General features: G+C 35.6%; 1 pseudogene; it reads left to right on the plus strand.

Annotated features, from left to right (window-relative positions):
* Window positions 1–2,593: 2,593 nt before the first annotated feature.
* LOC144369667 (phospholipid-transporting ATPase IG pseudogene) lies at window positions 2,594–5,822 on the plus strand (annotated as a pseudogene).
* The last annotated feature ends 1,074 nt before the right edge of the window (window positions 5,823–6,896 follow it).

The raw sequence follows: 6,896 nt of genomic DNA on the forward strand, positions 1-6,896 counted from the left end.
ATCCCTGAATCTTACTATCACTTTCCAAAGAGATGAATTACTCATAAAACAAACGCCATGAGATGGTTTGTTTTGTTTTTTATTTTTGGTGGTTCTGGGGAATTGAACCCAGGTTTTTACACATGCTAGGCAAGGGCTCCACCACTGAGCTACATCTCTATTCTGAGAAGAATTTTTAAAAACACAAAAAGGAATTTTAACATGATCTATTAATGATTTCTACAATGAGATCCCTGAATATAATATTATATAAGCTGCATATATCTGAAAATGAAAAACCACTCTTTGCTTCCCTTTCCTTGTTTGCAAAGTGGACACCATAACTGCTCCTGATTCATGGCATTTTTGTGCTGAGTATGTGTTCATATAAAAGCTGGGATTGTGGCTCAGGGGTAGAGCACTCACCTAGCACAGGCAGGATCTGGGTTCAATCCTCAGCACCACATAAAAATAAAGGCCATCATCACCTAAAAAAATAAATATTTTTAAAAATCACCTATTGTTTTTATTGTCATTACTACTGATTATTTTTACAGATTCTGTTTAAATCCCCATAATTTCATTTCTAAAGAACTCACAAGCAATATTAAATACAGATTCAATAATAACACATATAGTCTTTGGTAGATTAAGTAGATAAAAGAATTTTTAAGTAGTAGATGTGTCTTTTATATTGCATCATAAATATATTCACATTTGTATATTGAATTCCAGCATTATGTTTTTGATGGTTTGTAGAGCAGCTACACTTTATTTACATATGAAGACAAGACAGACTTTCTTAACCAAAGCTAGAAAAGATATGAAATTATGTGAATACTAAAACCTCTGTGTTCATATAGAGAGTTATCATTAAGTCATAAAAATATTCTATACCATGAGTTTCTGTATTTATACAAAACAAATGCCACATAAAGCTTGTTTATAATGGACCAAACAAAAATAATCTTATGTATCAAATTTTTAAACTTTAGACACAGTTAAAATTGTCCAATTTAAAAAAGCATAAATCTTTCATAACTTTAGGCAGTTGTCTTTATATTCTGCTATTTAACTTTAAGTAAAATGAAATAGCTTAACTCTGCATAACTTAATAACAATAGACAGTCCAAGGAAAACCAATTAAGATATTAACAATTTTTACTGTCAGGAAATTTATAAATATTTTCTAATTCAATACAATTTATCAGCTTAGATGTTTCTGAACTGTCAACATAATTTTTATATATGTTTCCAATTTCCCTTGTCTTTATACAGCAGTAGCATCATGTTACTGCAAGTTGTAAGAAACATAAATGACATCATCAGAAAAGAAAATAAATAATGATCACTTCTTCTGACTACTGTGATGATGTCATCTTTTAAAGTACTTTAAAAAAATGGGCCAGGGAAATTTTAGACTTCACTCCAGGGAACCATAACAGAGAAAAATAGGTGTGCTCCACATTAACTTGGACCCATATTCACATCTCTCCTATCTTTTGATGGAAACTTGTCATTTGTGTAAAACCCACAATAACAACAATCTTATACATTGCATGATGTTCACTTGGAAAAAGTCAAATAGTAAAAATTGTCAAGCAACACCAAGTGGTAAAGGGCGATTGTAACTCCTATACCTCCATGGACCTCTTCTGTTCTTGCCTATGTAGAAACAGCAGTCTCAGTTCCTGTACCACCTCAGATCTTTCTGTTCCTTACCAGGATCCCCACACTCTCTCATCAGCTCTTCTAGCCTGCTCTTCACTGTGTGGGCATTGTTATCCTTGGTGATTTTTCTGCAGGAAGTAGAAAGTCTGCTGGAACATATGTAGTAAATACTCCTTGAATTCCATGAGCACAAAGTTCTTGGACATGAGTTTATTGATGCAGGCCAGCCAGGATCCCAAGCCAGCCAATGCTCCTGACTCAAGACATAGTTCTGGCTGCTGCCATTCACTGATGCTATCTTTCTGGTCAAGATGTCACAGCCAATGTATGCAAAATGGAAGAAGTAGGTGAGGAAAGATGGGGTGATGCTGGCAGGCAGAGGAATACAACTGAAGAGGTGGGCCAGGCACTCCAAGGCAAGGGAATAAATATGCTATCTCTCAGCTTAGAGGGTGGGAATTGCATGATTCAACAATTTGGCTGAAGTAGGACTTTGTAACAAGTCACTCAGTAAGTGACCACTTTCTCCTGAGGATGGGGATGGTAATGAAGTGGCAGCAGTAACACTGTTTGTCCCATACAGTCTACAAGATACCTGTCAGGAGCCTAAGCACCTTCTGCACCTGGTCCAGAGGGTGCTTCCACAATTCCTTCTTCCAAGCCACACTGAAGTCCTCACAGAAACAAACCAGCTCTTCTGAAGTTGTCTTCGGGCCAATCTTGACATCCTATCTAAAAGTAAGTTTGCAGAGTTTGTTCTGGATAAAATCAGGTAAGGTTTTATGGTGAGACAAAATGAATTTGGGCAGGCAGCCACAGATTTTCATCTTATCCTGAGATGGGACCCTCAAGCCACATTTTAAAAACTGTTAAACTGGACAAAGCCTGAGTTTACAACCTCACAAAGAAAGTGAATTGTGCTTGAGAAGAGAAATGAGTTGTTATGTACACAGTATTTGTTGGCAGTCATCCAGTTTCAGAAACAGAAGCTTACATTGCACAGATTTTGGGATAATAGAGTAATCTCATCTAAGTATACACTTTGGAATTTCCTCCCTAAGGACCTGTTTGAACAGTTTAGAAGGATTGCAAATTTTTGTTTTCTCATGATTTTCCTTGTATAGGTCGCAGTAGACCCACCAATTAGTCCAGTTACCAGTGGACTTCGGTTTTTCTTTGTTATAACTGGTACAGCCATCAAACAGGGATATAAAGATGGGCTGAGACACAGAGCCAACAATGAAGTCAACAAGAGCACTGTTTACATTACTGAAAATGCAAAGCAACTGCAAAATGAAAGTGAAAAAATTAACCTTGGTGATGTAGTAGAAGTTAATGCAGATGAAACCTTCCTCTGTGATCTTATTCTTCTATCATCCGGTACCATTGATGAAACCTGTTATGTCACTACAGCTAGTCTTGATGGGGAATCTAACTGAAAGATAGATTATGCAGTATGGGATACCATTGAAATGTGTACAGCTGAGTCCAGTGATAACCTCCAAGCAGTGATTGAACAGCCTCAATTTGACCTATACAAGTGTGTTGGGCGAATCAATATCTATAGTAATAGTCTTGAGACTGTTGCCAGGCCTTTAGGACCTGAAAATCTTTTGATGAAGGGAGCTACATTTAAAAAAAACCAAGAAGATACATGGAGTTGCTGTTTACACTGGGATGGAAACCAAAATGGCTCTGAACTATCAAGGGAAATCTCAAAAATGTTCTGCTGTTGAAAAATACATTAATGCCCCCTTGATGGTATATTTATTTATCTTATTCACTAAAGCTGGAGGATGCACTACTCTATCGTAGGTATGGTAAAGTACCCCATACAATGAATGAACCTTGGTATAACCAAAAGACACAGAAAGAAGTAGAGACTTTAAATGTTTTGAAAATGCTCCATGGACTTCCTATCTTTTTTGGTTCTATTCAACTTTATTATCCCTGTCTCCATGTATATCACAGTAGAAATGCAGAAATTCTTGGGCTTCTTCTTCATCTCATGGGTTAAAAACTTTTATGATGAAGAGATTAATGAAGGAGGCTTGGTTAACACATCAGATCTCAATGAAGAACTCGGTCAGGTGGATTATGTGCTTACAGATAAGACTGGAACACTTACTGAAAATATCATGTAATTTATTGAATGCCGCATAGATTGGCACAGATATAAAGGTGTAACTCAGGAGGCTGATGGATTGTTTTAGACATTTAACATATTTTGACAAAGCAGATAAGAATCAAGAAGAAGACTTTCTGCATGCCTTATGTTTAGAAATGAAAAGAAATGATACTGTTGATGGAGCTACAGAATAAGCTAAATTAACCTATATCTTCTCCTCACCAGATAAAATAGCTTGGATGAAAGAAGCTAAAAAGTATGGGTTCACAATTTTAGGAAGTCAGAATGGATGTAAGAGACTAGAAAACCAAAGGAAAAAAATAGAAGAGTATGAACTTCTTCGCACCTTAAACTTTGATTCCATCCACCAATGTCTGAGGGTAATTGTGAAAACTCAAGGAGGAAACATACTTCTTTTGTTTTTTTAAAGGAGCAGATTCAGCAGTTTTTCCAAGGGTAAAAAAAAAAACAAAACATAAAATTGAGCTTTAGCTCATGTGGAATGTAATGCAATGAATGGGTATAAGACACTGTATGTGGCCTTCAAAGAAATTACTCCAGATGACTATGAAATAATTAAGACAGTTTATGGAGGCAAATATGGCCTTTTAAGACAGAGAGAAAATATGGAAAAGGTTTTTGATGATATTGAGACAAACATGAATTTAATTTGAGCCACTTCAGTGGAAGACTAGCTACAAGGTCAAGCTGCAGAGACCAGTGAAACTCTGCATGCAGTCGGCCTGAAAGTCTGGGTGCTTACTGGGGCCAAAATGGAGACAGCCAAATCTACATGCTATGCCTGTTACCTTTTCCAAACTTACACTGAGCTCTTAAAATTGACCACAAAATCTCTTGAAGAAAGTGAAAGGAAAGAAGATGGAGTCCATGAATTGTTGTTAGAATATTGGAAGAAGTTGCTGCATGAATTTTCTGGAATTACTAGAAGCCTTAAAAAAGCGTGAACAGAACATCAAGAATATGGATTAATCATTGATGATTCCACATTCTCATTTATACTAAATTCTAGTCAGGACTCTAGTTCAAACAATTATGAAAGCATTTTCCTACAAATTTGTATGAAGTGCATTGCAGTGCTTTGCTGCTGGAAGGCACGGTTAGAGAAAGCCCAGATTGTCAGAATGGTGAAGAATTAAAAGGCAGTCCAAGAACACTGTCCATCAGTGATGGTGCCAACAATGTTAGCATGATTTTGAAATCCCATGTGGGCATAGGTATTCAAGGCAAAGAAGGTAGCCGAGCAGCCAGGAACAGCGATTATTCTGTTCCCAGGTTTAAACATTTAAAGAAACTATTATTGGCTCACGGACATCTATACTATGTGAGAATAGCACATCTTATACAGTATTTCTTCTATAAGAACTTTGTTTCATTTTGCCACAGTTTTTATACTAGTTCTTCTGGGGATTCTCACAATAGCCACTGTATGATGCTACTTACAATGTAGAATATCCACTTCACCTCCCTGCCCATTCTAGCCTACAGTCTCCTGGAATGGCACATCAACATTGACACTCTGACTTCACACCCATGATTGTATATGAAAATTTCTGGTAATGCTATGCTAGAGTTGGGCCCCTTCTTGGAGTGAACATTTCTGGCTGCCTTTGAAGGGACAATATTCTTCTTTGGGACTTGCTTTCTCTTTCAGACTGCATCTCTAGAAGATAAAGGAAAGTAAACAGAAACTGGACTTTTGGAACCATTGTTTTTACAGTCTTAGTATTCACTGTAACTCTGAAGCTTGCCTTGGATACTCGATTCTGGACATAGATAAATCATTTGGGGTTCTTTAGCCTTTTATGTCTTTTTCTCATCCTTCTGGGGAGGAATTATTTGGCCTTTTCTCAAACAACAGAAAATGTATTTCATATTTGCTCAAATGCTGTCTCCTATATCCACATGGTTGGCCATAATTTTTCTAATATTTATCAGCCTTTTCCCTGAGATTCTCCTAATAGTATTAAAGAAAGTAAAAAGAACAAATGCCAGGATTCATCATTTAATTTCTTCGTCTGCATAAAAAGTATAGTAAAAACTTCATTATCCAATGCAGATGAATCCAAATCTTTAACTGTCTATGTTATTGTCCCAGAAGCATATTGACAGTGGTTACAGCTAAACAAGAAAACACAAGAAAGCACCACAAAAAGTTTTCATCTCAGGATATTTGCTATGCAACAAAAACTAAACCACTCTCTTATGTATAGGGTTCAGAATAAATGTTCATTAAAATACCAATTACTCTTCTAAGCATTTACAATTATTGTAATTAGCCATTATGGCCAAAGTTCTAAGTTAAGAATTTATGGAAGTTTAAATCAAGAATATTTAGAATTCTGGCTTTAGATAAAATAATCTAAATACCAAATGGGTGCTCTTTTAACCCATTGACTTTGTGAATGGATTTGAAACAATAGTATAAAGTAGAAGTCATGCAATGGGAATGAATAGATTTTACTAAATACAATGTTACATTTTTTTTTGCCTGGCAGAAGATATTAGAATGTTTGGATCATATTTCTCATTCCTGCTGAGTGATCATCTTAAATTATTATTTTTTTCAAACAAATGGAAGGAATTCTTGAAAATAGTGAAGGACTAAATGGTATTGATGCATCAGACAGAGTAGTTCATCTTTTCTCTTCACCACATGCTAATTGTGTCTTGATAGAATATCTTTGCCCAAAAATACCTTGAACACTTGTGTGAAATGTGTTGACTTTGGGTATTATTGTGGGAACAGAAAAAAAATGTTTTTGTTTTTCTGAACTAAATACTACTTACAGGTATAGGGATACTAGACTTGAAAATAAAGCATAAAAATTTCAGTCACTTAATAGCCACTCAAAATAGGGAATAAACAGATTTTTTTCCAATGTTAATTTTACTGGAATCTGAGGTAAAGTGGGTGAGATAATTTTTATACAAAAATAAAGCCATTCTAAACATTAGCCTTCTATCATTTTATGTGGAGAGACTAGAAAAATAATTTATTTTTAAATAGTTTTTTTCAAAGAGATTGCAGTTGTGCACCATAATGCAGCACATTTTGTTTTTCTCTTTTTTAACTTGCCAATTTGGGAAGTCATGAGAT

The sequence above is a fragment of the Ictidomys tridecemlineatus genome, chromosome 13 (assembly GCF_052094955.1).
Source record: "Ictidomys tridecemlineatus isolate mIctTri1 chromosome 13, mIctTri1.hap1, whole genome shotgun sequence".
NCBI classification, from domain to species: domain Eukaryota; kingdom Metazoa; phylum Chordata; class Mammalia; order Rodentia; family Sciuridae; genus Ictidomys; species Ictidomys tridecemlineatus.